Source organism: Antechinus flavipes, chromosome 3, assembly GCF_016432865.1.
Source record: "Antechinus flavipes isolate AdamAnt ecotype Samford, QLD, Australia chromosome 3, AdamAnt_v2, whole genome shotgun sequence".
Classification (NCBI taxonomy): domain Eukaryota; kingdom Metazoa; phylum Chordata; class Mammalia; order Dasyuromorphia; family Dasyuridae; genus Antechinus; species Antechinus flavipes.
The window spans coordinates 288384521-288406671 of record NC_067400.1 but is presented as its reverse complement, the minus strand read 5'-3'; the positions used below and the strand labels follow the sequence as shown (position 1 = coordinate 288406671).

At 34.8% G+C, this 22151-nt stretch overlaps 1 protein-coding gene across 1 annotated transcript in view; it reads left to right on the top strand.

Annotated features, from left to right (window-relative positions):
- The window catches only part of DCBLD2 (discoidin, CUB and LCCL domain containing 2), a 111141-nt gene that overhangs the window by 4711 nt on the left and 84279 nt on the right, over window positions 1-22151 (top strand). The gene's annotated exons all lie outside the window — the stretch shown is intronic.

Here is a 22151-nt window from a genome sequence, read left to right as displayed (position 1 = left end):
CTTCAAATTCAGATTTGGTATATATGTGCATAATACTTATGAGACACTTTAAAACGAAACTACTTGCCCTCAAGGAGTTTATAGTTTACATTTGTAACCATAAAAGGTTGAGATTTTAGAAAGTTTTAGGAAAAATACTCAAGAAAGGCCGGACCCCAAATAACAGTGGAACAAATTTGCACTGAAAATTGGAGGGTGATTAGTCAAAGGGGACAATGACATATTTGCATATGTAAGGAGGTTTGTGGGTTCTGTTTTGGTTTTGTCCTTATAGATTGTGCACACTTAGGTCTGCCTAGGTGAGATTGGCAAGGAGGCGAGAATAGATAGTTGCCTAGAATCCTTCCCTTCTCTTTCTCCAAAAGAGAGGCAGGAGGTTGACACCAACGCGGGTCACTTTTCTTTCCTCAGAAAAAGAGAATTCTGGGCTAGAATTATATCTTTCTGTTTCACTAAATGTTATTAGTCTAGGAAAAGCAATTTTTAGGTTCAAACTACATTCCTGATACTATTCCTTAGCCAGAGAAGAGATTCTCTGGCTATATATCTAAAGCTTGACCCCTGCCCTACCAGGTGCCAGTTCTACAACAAACTTACTCAAGCAGATAGCAAAACAGAAATCAGAGAAAATATACATAGGAAACTATATAGACATTATATAGTGAATGAGTTCTTTTGGGGAGTAACTCAGCCAGCAGAATTCCAGATCTTTCCCAAGGGAAAATTCCTTGAAGTTTCTAGTGTAGCAAGCTGGAGATAGGATTATGATAGAGGTTGCCAGCTCCTCTATAGGTTGGCTTCTTCCCAAGGTCTTTCTCTCTGTTCAGGGACCTGAAGAGAGTCAGGATGGTATAACTCATTTCCAGCACACTTCTCCCCTCTCTCCCCAACTTAGTCCTTTAGTTAGTAGTTGCACACCTAAACAAAAAACGATGTTTGAATAGGAGTTAGTTCCATTTAAGTTTGTAAAGCCTGGTAGGTGCAAATCACTGCTAGGTACCAGGTATATATTTAAAAAAACAAAAACAAATTTCTGACTTAGGGATCTTATCTTTTCTGAGTAGGATATAAGTGAATAAATTAGAACAAAGTGTATCAAGTAAGTTCAAAGTGCAAAGTGGAGTGAGATAAAAGATAACTTAATGCATTTGGAAATGCCTTCTATACCTGCATCCACTGTGAGATCTGAAGGAAGTTAGGAATTTAGAGAGGCAGAGGTAATGAGGGAGAGCATTTTAGAAATGTAGAGGCAAGAAGAGAAGAGATGAAATGTCATGTATGGGGAATACTAAGTAGTAAACCGTTTTAATTGGAACATTTTGTAAGAGAGTGTAATATGAAATAAGTCTGGAGTTAATGTGAAATAAGGCTAGAGTTAGATTGTAAAGGGCTGTCAGAACAAAAAAAGTCATCCTAGATGTAAAAGGAAGCACTGGAGCTTCTTGAGAAGGGAATTGATGTGATCACTTCTGTGTTTTAAGTCAAACTTATGTTTTAGGAAGATTATCTTTACAGTTTAGGTGGAAGATAGATTGAGAGATGAAAGACTAGAAATAGGAAGACTAATCTATCTATTTATTTATTTATTACTCCCGGTAAGAGGAAAGAACCTTTATTATGTCATGAGTACAGAGAGGGGGAAGGGAATTAGATCTAGAGGCAGACTAGATAACATGAGACAACTGACTGGCCTTTGGAAGGGTTTGGGAAAAGAAGGAGTTACTTTACAACTTTTAAGTTGTGAACCTGAATAACTAGAATGATGACACTGCTTTTGATTGAAATAGCAGAGTTTAGGAGGAATGGATTGGGGAGACTCTTGATGATCATATTCACTTTTTCTAGCCTCTTCTGTTGCTCTCCACACAAATTTCCAGTCTCTTCTAATTCTAGAGTACTGCTTGTGCTCTAAATATGCCTCTTATTTTCTGTCTTTGCTGATGTTATACTTTCTGTATAGAATATGCTTTCTCCCATTTTAGGGCCCAGTTTATTTGTCAGTTCTTCCAAGAAGTCTTCTCTTATCACTTCATTTAGGAATTAATTATCCTTGCTTTTTGTTGTATCATATGTGAGTATTACCTTCTCATTAAAATTTTTTTTCTTATTAATTTTTACTATGGCTATTACTTGCTTTATCACAATCAATAAAAAGTATTTATTGAGTAAAGTTTATTCTGTACTAAGCTGTGAGAATACAGAGAAAAATGAAACAAAAGTCCCTTTCCTTAGAGTTTACATTTTAATAGGGAAGAAAATATGTATATAAATGCAAATAGGTACATGAAGATACTGACTGGTGGATGAAAAGTCTCCTTTGAGAAGGCACCAGTAGTTGGAGTGACCAGAGAGGATTTCTGAAGTTGTTTAAATTGTGCCTTGAAGGAGTGTAGGGATTCCAAGAGGGAAAGCGGAAGGGAAAATGTATTCATTTAACACTTATTTTGTGCCAGACACTGACCTATATGCTTTACAAACATCGCATTTCTCAGAGGGAGAACCTTTTAAGAATGTGGGAGGAGCCACACTGCACGCTGTCTAACTGCAGTTAAGTGTCAGGGGGCTGAAGAAATAGGAAGGGGATAGGGCTGTGAATACCAAGCAAAAGAGTTTGTATTTGGTCCTGGGACTCAGAGGAAGTCACTGCAAGGAAGGAGAGTGACATGCTCCAAGTTCAGCATTTGGAAAATCTTTTTGGCAGCTGAGTGGAAGATGAATTAGAGGTGAAAGAGACTTGAAGCAAGGACAGGAATTAGAAGGCACCAGTCTAGGCAAGAGGTGATGGATTGTCCCTTTAACTTTTATGGCATACTGTTTGCATACTTGCAAAGAACTGAGCCTGAGCTAAAGTGCTTGTGAGTGAAGAGAATGGGGCTATACAAGAGATGCTAGGGAGGTAAAGAAAGCAAAGTCTGGCACTTGTTTGGGTTTATGGGGTGAATGAAGTGAGGAATCTAGGGTGACGGCCAAGGTTGTAAATTTAAGTAACTGGAAGAATGATGGTACCCCAGACAGATGGTGTTAAACTCAAATAGAAAGAGATGGAAAACCACAACATTATCAGTGTTGCATTGTACTTTAAAAAAAAAAAAACATTATTCATGTTTTACTTTGTTTCAGACTGTACTAGTGAATTTTGAGGTTTTTAAGTTTTGACACATCTTAGACCAGTGGTGCCAAATTCATATAGAAAGGGAGAACAACAAATTCTGTCATCCACGTTATATTGTATTTCTATTTATTTTGCTAAATATTTCACAATAACATTTTAATCTGATTGGGAAGTTTGGGGACTGCAGATTTGATATTGCTGCCCTAGACACCCATAGGGAAGTTCAGAAGAGAATTGGGTTTTAGAGAAAAGATAATAAATTCTATTTTGGACATGTTGATTTTTAGCTTCTGTGGGACATGGATTTCAGTGTCCAGTAAGCAGTTTGTAATGTGGCACTGGAAAGAGATTAGGTCTGAATATACAGCTTAGAAAAGAGTTTTTAACATATAGATGATAATTAAGCTCTTGGGAACTGATGTTACCAAATGAGATAATATTGAAAGAAAAGGGAGGAAGACCCAGGACATAGCTATTCTGGCCACTAAGAGTTAAAGGACATGACAAAAAATTCAACTAGAAAATAAATCTTAGTGATCTGGAAAGATTTCACAGAAAGTTTTGCTTGAACTTCTTAAAGGAAGAAAGGGATTCTATAAAGTGAAAGTGATTTGAGGCATGGAGGATAGCTAATGCAAGAGACCAGTTTGGTTGCATTTTAGTGTTTGGGAAAGGAGTTACTGTATAATGGGCTGAAAAGCAGATTAAGGTCAGATTAGGAAGGACTTTGAAAACTAATTATTTGATCTTGTGATGAAGAGAGCCATTTATACCCAGAGAGAAGACTGTGGGAACTGAATATGGATCACAATATAGCATTTTCACTCTTTTAGTTGTTAAATGTTTACTTGCATTTTATTTTCTTTCTCATTTTTTCCTTTTTGATGTGATTTTTCTTGGTCAGTAAAATAATTGTATAAATGTGTATGCATATATTAGATTTAACATATATTTTTCCATGTTTAACATATATTGGATTACTTGCCATCTAGGAGAGGGGTAAATTGGACACACGGTTTTTCAAGGGTCAGTGTTGAAAAATTATCCATGCATATGTTTTGGAAATAAAAAGCTTTAATAAAAAAAGAAAACTAATTGTTGGAATATATATATTTTATCCTAGAGGCAAGAAAAAAATCATTGCAGTTTATTAAATAAGGGAATGATTTGATTGGACCTTAAAGCATATAAATTGAAATGGGCAGAGATTTGAGGCAGGGAAATCAATTAGTAAATTATTACAATAATCCAGGCAAGAAGTAATTAAAGCTTGAATTAAAGTGTGAATTATAGTGAGTAGAGAGAAAGGATATAGGACATGAAATATTTCATGGAGTTAGAAATAGCAAAGGTTTGGCATTTGAGTGAGGCAGAGAAAAAAATCAAGGATGATGCTAAGAACATGAGCCTAAGATACCTGGAGAATGGTGGGTATTTAAACAGAAATAGAAAGTTTCCAAAGAGGAGAGAGTTGTTAGAGAAATATAGCAAGTTCTGTTTTGAATACACTATGTTTGAGGTGTTTTCATCCACTTAAAATGTCTGAAAGGCAGATAATGCAAGAAAGAGAGGTTGGAGTTCATCAGTATCGAGATTGTAACTCAAGTTGTAAGTCTTTAAGAGAGATACTAGAGAGAAAATCAGAGTACTTAGGACAAAGCCATGGGGAGCAGTTCCTAATGAGGACTTGAACCACGAGAAGTGTCAGAGAAGATTGGCAAAATCCCAGAAAGAGAATATCCAGGAGAGGGCCAGTCAACCATGCAAAGGTAGCAGAAGAGGGTCAGGTGGTTAAGGGCTGAGGAAAGGCCATCAGATTTGGCAATTATGTCATGGATAAGTTTGGAGGGGTGGAAAGCAGATTGTGAAGGCTTGTTTGAAGAGCAAGTGTGTGAGTAGGAACAACTAGTGTAGACACCTGTTTTCTTGTAAGTTTGGCTGAGAAAGAAGAATTATAGAATGATAGCTTGAGCTGAGGGGGAGGGATGGTAGGGAGTCATTTTTAAGGAGGGAGGAGATAGGCACATTTAGGGTAGTAGGGAAGAAACCACCAGATAGCAGGAGGTGAAAGATTAGAGAGAGGGAATGAATGAGGGGGCTTTCTTTTAGAAAAGATGAGAAGGGATGGGATTAAGGACACATAGATAGGCTTTGGCTAGAACGACCACTCTATGGAGAGAGAGGGGAGAAAAGGAATACAAGGGAAAGGGATGGGAAAGGAAACTCATCTGGAATAGTCTGAATTTTGTAGTAAAGATAGGGCGACAACTAACTGGGATGAGTTATTTTAGAGTAAGATCTTAATTTTTAAATGAAGGAAAAAGTTATTTTAAGATGTCAAAGGAGATAAGATTTGGAACAACTACTAGGTGGTTGAGTGGAACAGAAAATCAGCTAGGGAGGAGTAGTAGGATTGCCTTACTTCAGTGAAATCCCAAATGAAAATAGAAAATAGAAATTTGTAGTGAACTTAATCAGCAGGGTTTTGTGACTTCTTCCATTCATGTTTTCGAGAAGGAGGGAAACAGGTAGGTGAGGCTATTTGAAGTTGTTAATAGAACCGAAGGAAAATATTTGAATTTAACTGATTTATCAGGAAATTGAATTTGGGAAAGTTGGAAGATCTAGTTAGAGAACAGTTGATACCTTGGAAAGTATTTGAGGAATAGAGGGATTGATGCTCCCAGCAAGGATGAAGAATAGTATTAGGGTAGTAAGGTTTAAGGAAAGTTAGAAAGATAAAATATTACGATTGGAAATTATGAACATGGATGTGTTATGCTTTCAGGTACTGGCAAGACCTAAAGACATGACATTCTCTCTGTATAAGTGAAGGTGGAATAAGTTATAGGAGTTGAGTAGATTCAGGAACTAGATATAGAATTATTAAAGGAAACAATATATTTCTTGAAGAATTCCCCTAGTATGAAGGCAGGCATTGGAATGGAGAGGAAAAAAAAAGAAAGGAAACAAATATATACTAAGCATTTGCTACGCACCACACACTGTGCTAAATCCTATCTCATTTAATCCTTACAATAACCCTGTGAGGTAGGTGCTGTTTGCCTAGGACATCATTGTCTTCTCTCTCACCTTACAAATCTAGGCAGTTGCCTTGCCCTTTTTCTCTTCAACTTGTCTTGCTTTTTTCCCTCTTTTCTCCACCTAAATAGATTTTTTTTACATAATGCTTAATGGTTATTGAATAATGTATTCTAGAACATGATTGTTTTATTCTTTCTCAGTGAGTTGAAAATTTATTTATTGAGTTTGAAATATGACACTGCAGGAAGCATTTTTATTTTGAAATTACTATAATTTGATCGGTGGCTGAAACTAATCATTCTAAATTAGCATCCCTTCTGCCATATCCCAAAACATACCAACATTCTTATAGTAAGCTAGATAAGCTTAGGTACTTGAGGAATGTTGTTGGCAGTTGAAGGATGACTGTGAGGGGAACCTTGGTGACTGACGGGAATAATTTAAGTAATATAATACTTAATAAATATTTCAGAAGTTAGTAGAATTTCCTGATTTAAAGAACTACAAAACTAGTATATGTCTTTTAAAGAGACTTTATTACAGCCAAAGAAAATGCTCTTGTCATAAAACTTTTTAAGACTTAAGGATTTGAGTCCAAACACCATTATTTGTTGTATACCATTTTGGGGAGCATTGTTTTTTGCTTAACTGCCTTCAAAAATAAAAAAAAATAAATTGATGATAATTTTGATATTTTTGTCTGCTCTTTTGAGAGAAAAGATGCTGTAAATTGAGAATCTCAGAGTTTGGGTGACCTAGGTTCAGATGCCGCCTCCAACACACTGCCATGGTGACCATGGACAAATCATTTAACTTTTCTGGGCCTCCCAGAGAATTCTCTAAAATCATAAATTATAGACAGGTCTCTAACTTTTTCCAGTAGAGGTAATTTCCTCATCTATGAATTCCTTTCTGAAATCTTCCTATTCATTTTTTAAAATATGTGTACATTAAGATTCCATTAGATTCATAGATCAGGATTTGCTTAGCCCTTCTTCAATTCATTAGCATCTTTTTTTAATTTCAAAAAGTGCTGATTTTTAAAAAAATGCATATTTTTTATTATAGCTTTTTATTTACAAGATATATGCATAGGTAATTTTTCAGCACTGACAATTGCAAAACCTTTTGTTCCAACTTTTCCCCTCCTTCCCGCCACCTCTTCCCCCAGATGGCAGGTTGACCAAGACATGTTAAATGTGTTAAAGTATAAGTTAAACACAATATATGTATACATGTCCAAACAGTTATTTTGCTGTACAAAAAGAATCAAACCTTGAAATAGTGTACAATTAGCTTGTGAAGGAAATCAAAAATGCAGGCAGACAAAAATAGAAGGATTGGGAATTCTATGTAGTGGTTTATAGTCATCTCCCAGAGTTCTTTCACTAGGTGTAGCTGGTTTAATTCATTAATGCACTTTTGGAATTGATTTGGTTCCTCTCATTGTTGAAGAGGGTCATATCCATCAGAATTGATCATCATATAATATTGTTGTTGAAGTATATAATGATCTCCTGTTTCTGCTCATTTCACTGAGCATCAGTTCATGTAAGTTTCTCCAGGCCTTTCTGAAATCATCCTGCTTGGTCATTTCTTACCGAACAGTAATATTCCATAATATTCATATATCACAGTTTATTCAGCCATTCTCCAATTGATGGGCGTCTACTCATTTTGCAGTTTCTGGCCACTACAAACAGGGCTGCCACAAACATTCTTGCACATACAGGTCCCTTTTCCTTCTTTAAAATCTCTTTGGGGTATAAGCCCAGTAGTGATGCTGCTGGATCAAAGGGTATGCACAGTTTGATAACTTTTTGAGCATAATTCCAAATCGTTCTCCAGAATGCCTGGATGTATTCACAATTCCACCAACAATGTATCAGTGTCCCTGCTTTCCCACATCCCCTCCAGCATTCCTCATTATCTTTCCCTGTCATCTAGCCAATCTGACAGGTGTGTAGTGGTATCTCAAGAGTTGTCTTAATTTGCATTTCTCTGATTAATAATAACTTGGAGCATATTTTCATATGGCTAGAAATAGTTTCAATTTCTTCGTCTTAGATTTGTCTATTCAATAAACTGGGTAAACATTTTTACAGTCAAAGGTTCTGATAAAGGCCTCATTTCCAAAATATATAGAGAATTGACTCTAATTTATAAGAAATCAAGCCATTCTCCAATTGATAAATGGTCAAAGGATATGAACAGACAATTCTCAGACGAAGAAATTAAAACTATTTTTTTGACAAAGAGATCTAACTCAGTTTCAATTGATCAAGGATGGACAGAAGCTACACCCAAAGAAAGGATACTGGAAAATGAATGTAAACTGCTTGCATTTTTGTTTTTCTTCCCAGGTTATTTGTACCTTCTGAATCCAATTCTCCCTGTGCAACAAGAGAACTGTTTGATTCTGCACACATATATTGTATCTAGGATATACTGTAACCTATTTAACATGTATAGGACTGCTTGCCATCTGGGGGTGGGGATGGAGGGAGGGAGGGAAAATCGGAACAGAAGTGAGTGCAAGGGATAATGCTGTAAAAAATTACCCTGGCATGGGTTCTGTCAATAAAAAGTTATTTAATTAAAAAAAAAAGATACGATGCTAATGCATAATAAATACTTGGTGAAGATTGTGCTGATGACTCATTTTCAGTTTTTCTAGTACTAGTTATTGGTGTTTGCTGAACCATCTATATTGTCTGGTAATGGAATATAATTTTTTTCTGAATTGAAAGCCAATGTCAGATTGGGGACCGAAGTCTATGACTTTAGGATTTTATTGGTAGAGGGCCAGAAGTTAGTTAAAAACAATGCATTACCAGAGAGGAATTTAATTTATGGTTTTCCATCCCCCTGGAGAATTGTAACATTTTTATTCACTTTTAAATTAAGAAAAAGGAGCATACAATTTTACTCACTATAACATCATATCCCCTTGAGTAAAATTATTCTGTAGCCTATTGCAGCAGTAACCGAAGTAATATTATCCTGAGGACGAGTGATAAAATCAAACTAGCAGTCTGAGGCTTTCAATCCTTATTCTAACCCAGTGTGTTAAAGAGTGCCAATATAAATTTTGTTTTACTTTTAACTACTCTTGAGTGACAAGATAAGGATTTCCATCACATATGTTTAATGACTGCTTTGAGGAATAAATAAAGACATATTTTGAGACTTCTACAGTAGGGTGCTGTTTTGAACATATACATTTTAATAAAATTTATTCATCCTGCTATTGTTGTGTTTTCTTGAAAATTCAGAGTTTAGATTCAAGTAGTTAACTATTCATCTTCTAGAATCTATACCACTTAAATTGTTATCTAGTTAATTTTACTTTATAGAAAAAATTTTAAAATGTAGGTAAGGATATTCTAATTTATTCATTGAAATGAATTAAAAAAATTTTTTAAACATCCGTTTTCTGCTGCATATCACAATTAGGAAGGACTGAACCTCCATCACATATTTCAGTACATTCTTGGCATTACTTATGAACTATTCATATCCTCATCTTACAAGCTTATGAAAGAGCTAGATATAGTTCAATTATTTTCTTAATCATCATGAAGATAAAAAGGCCTTATTTCTATCTTTTGGGGGCAGTATTTTGTTAAGCAAATGTTTTTCATTAGAGAAAAGGAGTTGGAAATGTTTATATAATGTCTATTAACTCATCAAGCATTTATTAAGCATCTACTATGTCCTGGAAACTGGAGACACAAAGGCACAAGCCAAAAAAATTTTTACCCACAAAAAACTTGTATTCTACTGTGGAAAACAACATAGAAGTACACTTTAAACATAAAGTAAATATAAAGTTATTTTGATGGAGAGCTAAGTACTAGCAACTAGAAGAATCAAGAGAAGTCTCCCATAGGTGGCTTAAAATAAGCTGAGCTTTGAAGGAAGCCAGGGACTTAAACAGAGGTGAGGATGGAGTATATTTTATGAGGGTGGACCACAGCAAATTGAATGAAAGCTCTCTCAAATTCTAAAATGAAGAGATGAAAAGTCTCCCTTACTCATTTAATTTTTTCATTTCATGACAAAAACTTCTTCAAAACATGAATGTATGATAACTTAGGGAAAGGAAAAAAAAACCATAATAAGATTTATATGTCCAAAGGGATTTTATTGAAAGATATATTTTTTATTATAGCTTTTTATTTACAAATTATATGCATGGGTAATTTTACAGCATTGACAATTGCCAAACATTTTGTTCCAATTTTTCCCCTCCTTCCCCCCATCCCCTCCCCCAGATGGCAGGTTGACCAATACATGTTAAATATGTTAAAGTATAAATTAAATACAATATATGTATACATGTCCAAACAGTTATTTTGCTGTACAAAAAGAATCAGACTTCGAAATAGTGTACTATTAGCCTGTGAAGGAAATAAAAAATGCAGACGAACAAAAATAGAGGGATTGGGAATTCTATGTAGCGGCTCTTAGTCATCTCCCAGAGATCTTTTGCTGGGTGTAGCTAATTCAATTCATTACTGCTCTGTTGGAACTGATTTGGTTCATCTCATTGCTGGAGATGGCCATGTCCATGAGAATTGATCATCATATAGTATTGTTGTTGAAGTATATAATGATCTCCTGGTCCTGCTCTTTTCACTCAGCAATTGAAAGATATTTTTACAAGCACTGTGAGTTTTCCAAATCTTTATCCAAATTGGGGTACTAGATGGTAGTTCCAAACCATCTCAAAATGGCTTCCCAGCTTTCCCCTTTTGTATAAGAAAAACCCTATTTCTGAAGTGTTAAGAGATTCTCCCTCCATTGGTGCTTGGAGAGGAGCATGGTGGTGTCTGTTACTTCTACAAGTTCTTTGCTTTGATATTTTTGAATGCAATACCTATTTAAGGGGCATCAGAAAATGGGGTTGGATTGCTAACAAAAGAGGTATAGAAGCTCTTATATAGAGTGTCCAAAAGTCTTAGGATAGTTTTAATCATTTAAATACTTTAAGCTTCAATAGCTTTAAACTAACACTAAGATTTCTAAGATACCCTGTATAGGATTACAAATACTCTGGGGCCATTTGGGTTCAGAGGGTTACTTATTAATGCAGTCATACTTGGAGGAGGAAAGAAGAGGTGCCCTAGTTTTAGAGCATAAAGCCAAAAAAAAAAAAAAGAGAGAGAGAGAAGCAGTTATAATAATGAATTTATCCCTTGTTTATTCAATAAACTTCTGTGGGAAAATCATACAAGTTGCAACCTTATCCTGCACAGCAAAATACTGGCCTGGTTTCAGTCAGACTTGTTTATTGATTAACCCATCTTGTTGTCTAACCCAAGACATGCTCAACTTACTGATCCCAGAGACCTTTCAGTCTAACAGCACGCTTTGCTTTCACATAGAAATTGTGTGCCTTATTTTGGAGAATAGCTTTTTTGTTGGGGCCCATTAGCATCATTTCCCTGTCTTCCCTGTAACCCGAGTTCAGACCTTTTAACTGTAATCCATAGAGACTTGGGAGTTGACCATCTTTTTAGGCTCTTGCTTCTTCCAACAAAGCTTAATAAGTTTCTCCTCCAAATTTTCTTAGCCTGTAATTCATTCTTAGCTGACAATTTGATGTCAGAAGTAGGATCCCAAAGAGTAGCTTCAAGTAGCCCTGCAAGACTGAACATTGAGTGAGTTTTTGGTACCAATAAAGGTTCGAATGGCCTATAATCATCTACAGTGATTGACACTCAGTGAGTATCTTAGGGTTTGGGAGGAATACAGTTAGGTTATCCTTGGCTCCAGACTAAGTCTCGTAACTGGAGATTCCTGGAGGTGTCTACTCTGAGTACTCCTCCTTCCTCATTCTACCCCATACTTCCTAAGACCCTTACCTGTTTCCTAAACCTCCTGAATCTATTGGTAGGACAGGAGAAGATTACTCCTACCCACAGGTCCTCAACTCCTCCAAAAATTGGGTCTTTGGAAATAATAGGACATACATATTGGCTAAGATAGCAGGAAAAGATGACAAATGTTGGAGGGGATGTGGGACACTGATACATTGTACCATTCTGGAGAGCGATTTGGAACTATGCTCAAAAAGTTATCAAACTGCATACCCTTTGATCAGTGTTACTACTGGCTTTATATCCCAGAGAAAGTTTAAAGAAGGGAAAGGGACCTGTATGTGCAAGAATGTTTGTGGCAACCCTTTTTGTAGTGGCCAGAAACTGGAAATTGAATGAATGCCCATCAACTGGAGAATGGCTGAATACATTATGGTGTATGAATGCTATGGAATATTATTGTTCTGTAAGAAATGACCAGCAGGATGAATACAGAGAGACTTGAAGAAACCTACATGAACTGATACTAAGTGAAATGAGCAGCAACAACAAGATTATATGACAATTCTGATAGAAATGGGTCATGTCTATCAACATTGACATGATTCAAACCAGTTCCAATTTTTCAGTGATGAAAAGAGCCATATATACCCAGAAAGAGGACTGTAGGAACTGAGTGTGGACCACAACATAGCATTCTCACTATTTCTGTTATTGTTTGCTTGCATTTTTGTTTTCCTTCTTAGGTTTTTTTTTCTTTTTGGAGCCAATTTTTCTTGTGCAGTAAGATAACTATATAAATATGTATACATATATTGAATTTAACATATATTTTAACATATATTGTATTACCTGCTATCTAAGGAAGGGGAAAATTTGGAACAGAGGTTTTGCAAGGGTCAGTGTTGAAAGATTACCCATGCATATATTTTGTAAATAAAAAGTTATACTAAAATAAATTTAAAAAGAGAGAGACACTGAGAAGGGAAAAAAAAGAAATAATAGGACATAAGGGAACTTCAGGGGACCCCTAGGATTCTTATAAAGCTATGGCTTATAGCTTTAGCTATAAAACTGCATAGCACTAGGTCAGAATCCCTAAGAAATCAAAGAAAAAGAAAAGGATTTATACACAAACACACACACACACACACACACACACACACACATACACACATACATACATAGTTATAGAATCCTTTTTATTTTGTAGTAGAAAAGAATTGTAAACTGAGAAGATGCTCATCAATTGGGGAATAGCTAAACACGTTATAGGATATGATTGTGATGGAATATTATTATGCTGGAAGAAATAATGAAGGAGATGGTTTCAGAAAAACATGGGAGTACACATATGAGCTGATGCAAAGAGATATGAGTAGAATCAGGAGAATGATGTAAAAGCAACTATGATCACTAGAATATCCACAGTAGTTCCAAAAGACTCATGATGAAAAATGCTATTCATCTTCATAGAACTGAGAGATTTGAGTGTAGGTTGAAGCATATTTTTTTCTTTATCTCCTTTTTTCTTTTTTACAACATTGCAGATATGGAAATATGTTTTATGTGATTTCATGTTTAATGAGTATCATTTGTTGCCTTTTCAAAAGGTAGAGAAGGAATGGAGGAAGTGAGACAATTTTGAATTGATCAGAAAAAAAAATTTTAAGTTTTTAAAAACTGCAACTCAAACACACTTTCTACTTGATGACTTTTTTGTTTTCTTCAAGAACTTGTATTCTTCTTTCCAAACTATCTTGTTAATTACTATGTATTTATTCTTTTTATATTTATTTTTTATAGGCATGTGCCAGGAACTGTGCTAAGCATTTTATAAATATTATCTCATTTGAATTTAATAAATGCATTTGGATTGATTATAAAAGACCATACACATCTAATATGGGGATGGAGTTCTTCTTGCTTGACCAATTCAATGAATATCATATTGAACTATGTTTTGAACTTAATGAGTTTGAGATGCCCATGGGCCATCCAGTTGAAAGTATCTAATAGACATAGTTTGTGATGTGCTGCTTGGACTTCAGAGAGAGACCAAGGTTGGTTTTATAACATCTGGAAGTCATAGGTATTAAGAAGATAATTAAACCCATGGACAATTTTGGTCATTAAGAAAGAGGGTATAGAGAGATGAGAAAAAGCCTCAGGAAAAAGCTTTGGAAATTATGAATGATTATTAAGAATCAAATAGCAATATCGGTGCATAGTACTGTACTTTATAAATTATAACATTAAATCATTGTTTGTTGATTGCTCTGGTAAATATATATATGAAGACCTCCATAATCATTCTTAAAGTCTTGCTGTAATTTTTCAAATCATTTTATTTTTTAAATGACAATCTTGAAAAAAATGATCAGTTTGTCTTTGTTAATTTGTGGAATTTATCTGTTTGTGGGAGTATTTTGCTTTTTAAAAAACAGTATTTGTCAACTAATTAAAGGTTTTATTATTGTTTTCCATTCATTGATAAAGATTGGTTTGTATTTACATTCTGAGTTTTTATTTGAATTGATTATTGGCTTAATTTTTGAAGATAGTGAAAATATATCTGGTGTTTTCAATAGTATTTTATTTTACATGTAAAATAATTTTCAGCATTTATTTTTTTAAGCTTTTGAATTCCAATTTTTTTCCCTTTTCCCCTTTTTTACTTCCTACCTTCTCAAGACAGCAAGAAATTTGATATAGGTTGTATAAGTAAGTGTAGTCATTTTAAACATATTTCCATATTAGTCATGTTGTAAAAGAAAAGTCAGGACAAAAGGGAAAAAAAAAACATGAGAAAAAAAAGCAAATCAAATAAAAGATGAAAATAGTATGCTTCAATCTGCATTCAGTCTTCATAGTTCTCACTCTGGGAACAGATGGTATTTTCCATGCCAAGTCAATTGATATTGATTAGGATTACAATATTGCTCAGAAGAGCTAAGTTTATTATAGTTGATCATCACATAATCTTGTTTCTGTGTACAATGTTCTCCTGGTTCTGCTTACTTCTTTAAGTATCAGTTCATGTAAGTCTTTCCAGACTTTTCTGAAATCAGCCTGCTCATCATTTCTTATAGAACAATAATATTCCATTACATTCATATACCACGATTTATTCACCCATTCTCCAGTTGATGGATATCCACTTAGTTTTCAGTTCCTTGCTACTAGGAAAAGGGCTACCACAAACATTTTTCCACACGTGGGTCCCTTTCCCTCCTTTAAGATCTTTTTGGGATCCAGACCCAGTAGAGACACTGCTGGATCAAAGGGATATATATGCACAGTTTGATAGCCCTTTGGGCTTAATTTTAGATTGCTCTCCAGAATGACGCAATTAGTTCACAACTCTACCAACAATCACTTATTTATTTTGGTTCAAACTGTTTCCCTTTTATTAATGTCCAAGTCATTATACAAACAGGGATAAAGTAAATAATACTTTATCAAGAGCATCTGCAGATAAATGTGTGTAATCAAGTAGGATTATTAATTAATCCTTAAGGAATCCCCTGAAAGAACACTTTTGGGGAGTTTATTTTCAAATTTTAATTGTTTGATGTCTGTAGTCCTCTTACTTTATCTAGGAGACTTGAAGTTCTTAGAGATTGTAAGGCCAGTGGCACATGAGTCATGGCAGGCCCTGAGCTGGGGAGGCTCCTCACTAGAGTGGCAGGACTGATTCATTAAGGTTTTTGGAATGGTATTCTATAAAATAGATTTGCTTGTTTTTTTGAACTGGACACCCAGTTTCATTGATTTAGTGAATTCCTGGACAAGAACACTTCCTCAGCCAGTTCAAATCTACTATTTTTTATCATTTATAATCTCTGTGAATTGAACAGGATTCCTATGAGATAAAGTGCTTTGCCCATGGTCATCAATGTAAAAATCTGACGCAAACTCTCCTTTCACTACAGCATATTGCTTTTTATGAGGCAAAAAAAGTACAAAATAGTCCTCCATCCTGTGACATTGCTTTCTTCTTCCACAGGAATGGTGGGAGAAAAAAAATAGAACATTCTAAGAAATGTACACTTTTCTTTTGAGCGTCTGCAAACATTAGTTTAATTATTGTTATTCAGTTATTTCAGTCGTGGCTCTGTGACCCTATTTGGGGTTTTCTTGAAAAGAAATTGGAAAAGATTGGAGTAGTTTGCCATTTCCTTCTCCAGCTCATTTTACAGATGAGAGAACTAAGGTAAATAGGGTTAAGTTATTTACCTAGGTTCACACAGCTAGTAAGTGTCTGAGGTCAAATTTGAACTCAAGAAGAGTCTTCTTGACTCCAGGCCTGGTATTCTATCTACTGTGCCACCTAGCTGCCAATTTAATTATTGGTATCCTTAATTTGGTCACAGAATTGTAGATTTGGAGCTGGAAGAGACCTCAGAGACCATTGAATCAAACCTTCTAATTTTACAGATGAAAAAACTGACACAGGAAAGTAAAAAAAAAAAAAAAAAAAAAAAGAAATTCATATAGGTAAATGGCTAAGACAGGATTTTAACCTTGCCCTTTCATTTTAGAACAAGTACTCTTTTCATTATACCAAATTCATATTTAATTTTTGTTCAGTGCCCAATATGCCCTACAGAATTTTAAAAACAAACCACCCCTCCTCCATTTCTCTATTTGCATTTTCAATGTAAAAGAAACCAAAAAAACAAAGATGATTCTGATAAATAGAAAGATAAAAATTATTGAAGATTTGCTGAATGCTTTTGGAAGTGTTGATTTTATTACGAAATCAAAGGTAGTCAGAAATATCATTTTCATGTGTGAAATGGATCATCTTGCCTTGCAGTGCTCAAGATGAACAGATCATCACAAATGAAATAGTTTGCAGTGTAAATATGCCAATATCTGTCATAGTTTAACTAGACAAATTTAATGATGAATATGAAAAATTTTGCTACACTAGAATTTTAGAACCCCTGCTTCATAATGGTTATAGGTTTATTAATTTTGTCTTTTAAAGGGACAGGTTAGTTGATCTTCCTACTCTTGCTAGAAGATACCTACCCTGCTGTGTTCTCTTTGGGTTCATTCTGTTCTTTCAAGTTCTAGTAGAGCAGGGAGAAACAACTGTTTTGTCAATGGCATTATATTCACAATTATATATGAATACCTTCAAGAAGAATTTTCCCTTACCATCAGTTTTACTGTTAGCTAAATCCTTAACGTTTTTATTTGCTTCTGACTGAAATCCTCCTGCTCACCTGCTAATCAATAACTAGGTCTAATGACAAACTTGCATTCCGAAGTTTCCACAGTTATCTCAGATTCATCTGCTCTTCATAATAGGCTGCCTTAAAAAAGCTTGAAAATCTTTTCTAGCTACAGCTATTTAAAGATATTGTGGATGACTTAAAAGATTTTCAAGGATAATTTTGTTTTTAAGGGATTTCTCCCCCCTTTTGAGTTGATTTTAGAACCTAAGATAAATTTTGAGCTCTGACCAGCACTGAATAATATCACACAAACAAATGAAATTGGCTACATGTCTTAACAGACAAGAAAGGACTGGCTATAAATATGGAAATCATTTTAGAATTCAATTCTTTGTGTATAGTAAGATCATTAACTATTATAACAGAGGTCAAAATACAAAATGAGAAGAAAAGATAAGGATGGAATGAAAGCATTTTGTGGAATTACATCATCTCTGACTCCAACTTTTAAATAAACTGGCTTTTAAAAATGAAAAATGGACAAAAACAAGAAAATGACATTTTCATTTTTAGAGGTTTAAATAATCTAAAATAGTTTCCCAAACAAGGGGTCCAAAAGAACCTAGGAACTGCCTTAAGTAGTAAACACTTGGTCTTTTTATGAAGTGGAGAACAAAGAAGCTAAAGGGAGCATCAGCCTGCGCTAAGGTACAAATACATTATACAACAGCTTACTGGAAGTATTGTTTCATAAATGGTTGAAAAGCATTTGAGGGGAAAACAAGTCTGTACAGACAACTTCTGGTTATGATGTGAAAAATCCTAGAGGTATTTAGCTATCACATAAATACTTTAGCAAAAATCTACAAACATCTGACATCGGATGAAATAATATTCAAAAAATGTAAAGAAAAATAAGAGTCAGTTCTTTCATCATTCCCAGATTGTACAAAAATAGGCACAGCCATTTTGGGGAAATAGAGCTTCCAACTAGCAACTAGCTAGTACAACTAGCAACTAACTAGCAAGTTGGAACTTAGCAACTAGCAACTACACAACTAGCACAGTACACAGCAACTAGCTGTAACTAGCAACTAGCAAGTACACAAGTAGACAGGGGAACCTGAAGCCCATAGTGTTCTGAGTAGGACCCTCTTGGTGACTAGAATCCTGTCATGCAGTAAGCATGGAAATTTCATGTCAGCTGGAAGTCTATGGCTCTGAGCAAGCACACTGTGTGGGAGCCAGGACCCTGGGTGCTATGATTGTTACTTGTGAGGAAAAATGACTTGACTGGACAGATAAGAATAACTAGAAGGAATAAAACAAGAGATGTTTAGAATAAAAGTAAAAGTGAAATGAGAGCTCTGGGAGAAAAAATTGGGAAGAGATTAAAATAGCCTAGGAAAGTAGAAAAATTTGAGTGTCCGAATCTCTGAAAATCAGGAGGCAATAAAAATTATTATAGCATAATCAAAAGATTAAAAAATAACAAGAAAATGTAAGGTATCTAATATTAGATCAGCAAGAAATAATTGTCCAAAATAACCCAAATGTTCTATTTTAAGACCTAATAAAAGCAAACTGCACAGATTTATTAGAGCTCAAGGACAAAAAGAAAACAGAAAAAGCCACCTGTTGCCTCTTGAACACCAAATTGAAAACTTCCAGGAATGTCATAAGGAAAATTTAGAGCTTTCTGGTTGAAGAAAAAGTACTACAAGCATCCAGAAGGAAAATTTACAAGTACCAAATAATTGCAGTCTGGATTACCTAAAACTTGATAGAAACAAGTATAAAGGAGAAAAATTTTCAGTATGATATTCTAAAGGGCAAAAGATAAAAGCTTATGACCAAGGCAAGACTGTTTAATTCTGTAGGAGGGAAATGGATCTTTAATAGAATAGAGGACTTAAACTATTCATGATAAGACTAGAGTTAAGTAAAATCTTTGAAACATAAGGACACAGAAATTATGAGGAACCTGCAAAGTAAAAGCAACAAATGAACTAAATGATTATTATATATCTACAATAGGAATGGGGAGAAAAGACAAATGTTCCTTCAGAACTCACTTTCTTCAAAGGTCAGTCACAGAGTGAGTTGAGGTTAAACACTAGGCCTAGGGGCAGTTTTTTTTTTTTTTTGTGGATTTTAAGAAAAAGGAATAATAAATACACTAAGAAAGGTCTAATTTTTTCATATTAGTGTTTATACAAGAAGTGTAAGCATGAAGTAAAGAATGGGGAGATGCTTAACTAAACCAGATAGTTCAACCAGGATTGAACACACATGCAAATGCACACTACATGCACTGTACATGCTACACAGATGCACACAAATACCATATTTGGGGTAGAAGTATTAATTCAACAGGAAAACAAGTGAAGACTAAAAAGAAGTGTTTGTAAAGTTCCTAGAGTTGCATAATTATAGAGTATTAAAGGAAGTATCTGATTTTATAAGTGAAGATTTCAGTCTGTCTTTGACTTTAATCTCATGCTCAGGCACTAAATCTTAGCATTCAAATGACTTGCTAAGGCTCACTCAGACCAACAAGTGTCAGGAATTAATTTGAATCCATATTCCTGCGTCTAATCTCGTTCTGTCTATTATAACATGCCTTAATCTTAGCCAAGTAGGTACTGAAAAATCTCTGTCAGAGGCAACATAATTCCAAAGACATCAAAGGATGAATTTTTATAACATTTTGGAGCTTTTAAAAGAGTACAAAAGATCATGTATATAAGTACTTTTAACCTTCAAACTGGGGCTTACAGCATTAGCAGCTATCAACTCATACACATATTTCCCCTCTTTAAAATTTAAAATCTTTATGAAAATGATATATTCATACATTGAAGATATTCTTGATGAAAAACAAAAAGCTTATATAAAGCTTTTTGAAAATTTCTTTTTATGATTGACAATATCTTTATACTTGCACAAATAATTTTATACTGTTCTTTGTTGAATGTGGTAATGGTCATATCTTTAGAATGATATTCTAGCTTTCATGTGAAATGGAATGTCATGGAATTGGAGGACATGTTAGATAGTTGTTATCTGTCCTGCATATGGCCCAAAAGAATGGTGTTTTTCTGTTGATCATGAGACTTTTCAAATGCTTTTCTTTGTAAATATCAGTAGTCCTTTGGAATAGATTAACTTGACCATCTACACTGAATGAAATGAATTAAAGACATATAGCCTTGGTTATGACATACGTGATATGAGACATTTCTTACAGCACATGCAGATTTTCCTTGCCTGTTTGTAGTTAATTATTTGGAAGGGTGTGTGTGTGGGGGGGAGGGTGGAGTTTGAATTGTATCATAGTGAAGTCTCATAATTAGCTGTTGAGCCAAATATTGGATGAGCAACAAGAGGAGTGTTCTCCTATCTGCTTGTTAATTTTCCAACTTTTGGACAATCAGATTTTACTGACTTGACTCTCCAGAAAATTCTTTTGTAGATTTAGACAATGAGCCATCGGTTCTTTTGACTTGGCACCTAATTTGGAAACTTTAGTCATTACTGAGTATAAGATCCTTGATTGTGAATAGCTGAAAGCAACTCCCCTCCCCGTTTTCTATAATTTCTGGGGAACAGGAAATGTCTGCACATGGCCCCAAAGAATGGTCAGCTAACTTATATTGGATTCATAAGGATATGTTTCTTGGCCCAACCTGTCTCCCCTTTGGGGAACTACAGAGTATTCAAGGAAGACTACCATATATGGTGTGAGGGCTTTGCCAAATCCTTTTCAGAACTGCTCAGCCACCTTTGGTGTTCACTCAGTATTCAATTCTCACCTTTTGCTCCAAGGGGCTGTAACCATAGGCATCAGCCACACCCCATTAAAGCATCTTGGCAGATGGGCTAACCCAGGATGCCAGTGACTGACAAATCTTAGGCCTGTAGGTGACTTAGAGAAATCCCCATCCCAGGCATGTGGACTATTTCTGGCACAATGGGTGGATGAGAACTGTTTGTTCCCATGGCCACGAAGGTGGCTAAAGAAGGTGCTGTGGAGTACTTAGAACTGAGTCAGATAGGGTCATCCACTACATTGAGGTCGTCACCGGTCATCTTGACTTTTTTGGTCTCGCCTCCGGACTTTGATGACTCTGGAAGAGAGAGACATTGATGACTGCCTCACTTAAATCTAATTCATCCACAAGTCAAGATATCAACCCATCATGATGTCATTAGTGGTCTTTGAAAATGGAGGATGAACATCACTTTGGAGAACTGATAGTGCTTTTTATATATGAGGCTTCTTGTATCTATCCAGGCCTATTTTTAAATATCATTCTTCTCCTAATTTACTAGTATGACTTGCCTAATTGTTGAGTTATCTGTATGTATAGTTAAAAATCCAGCAGAATTTAATAAACAGAGCAGATAGGAAAATTATTCTACAATATCTCTTACTTTAGGAGACACCATTTTAAAATCATGTTTTCATGGTATTGTTGGAAAAGTACTTGCTTCTCTCCTTATTAGGGAGAAGCACATTAAACAAACATGCCTTTAAAACAGTTAACCCCAATTTTTTGCCATTTAGATGAATAGTACAAAGTCCAAATTTGATAGAAGAAAAATTTTACGTATTATCAGTGTCTTAGCTTTTCTGTGTACGTATCCATTTTCATTGTAACTGCATATTTTTCATTTCTAAATCAAACAGCTAGATAATAGGAAATTTACAATTATTATCTACTGCTTAATTGCCTTTTAACAAGTAGTACTATCACTGATGACAATAACGTATATATGAACGCACACACATATGAAAAAAGTGCTTTTGAATATTTTTCAGGAAGTATCCAGACTTTTTGAAGATTTTGAGGTATTTCATATATGAATGAATTATTAATGTTGATGGTATCCTTTTGAATGTGTATTTTACTCTTATATCTTGAGAAATCCCTCTTACATTTGCTTTGTTTTTTTTTAATCACTAAAATGATTATA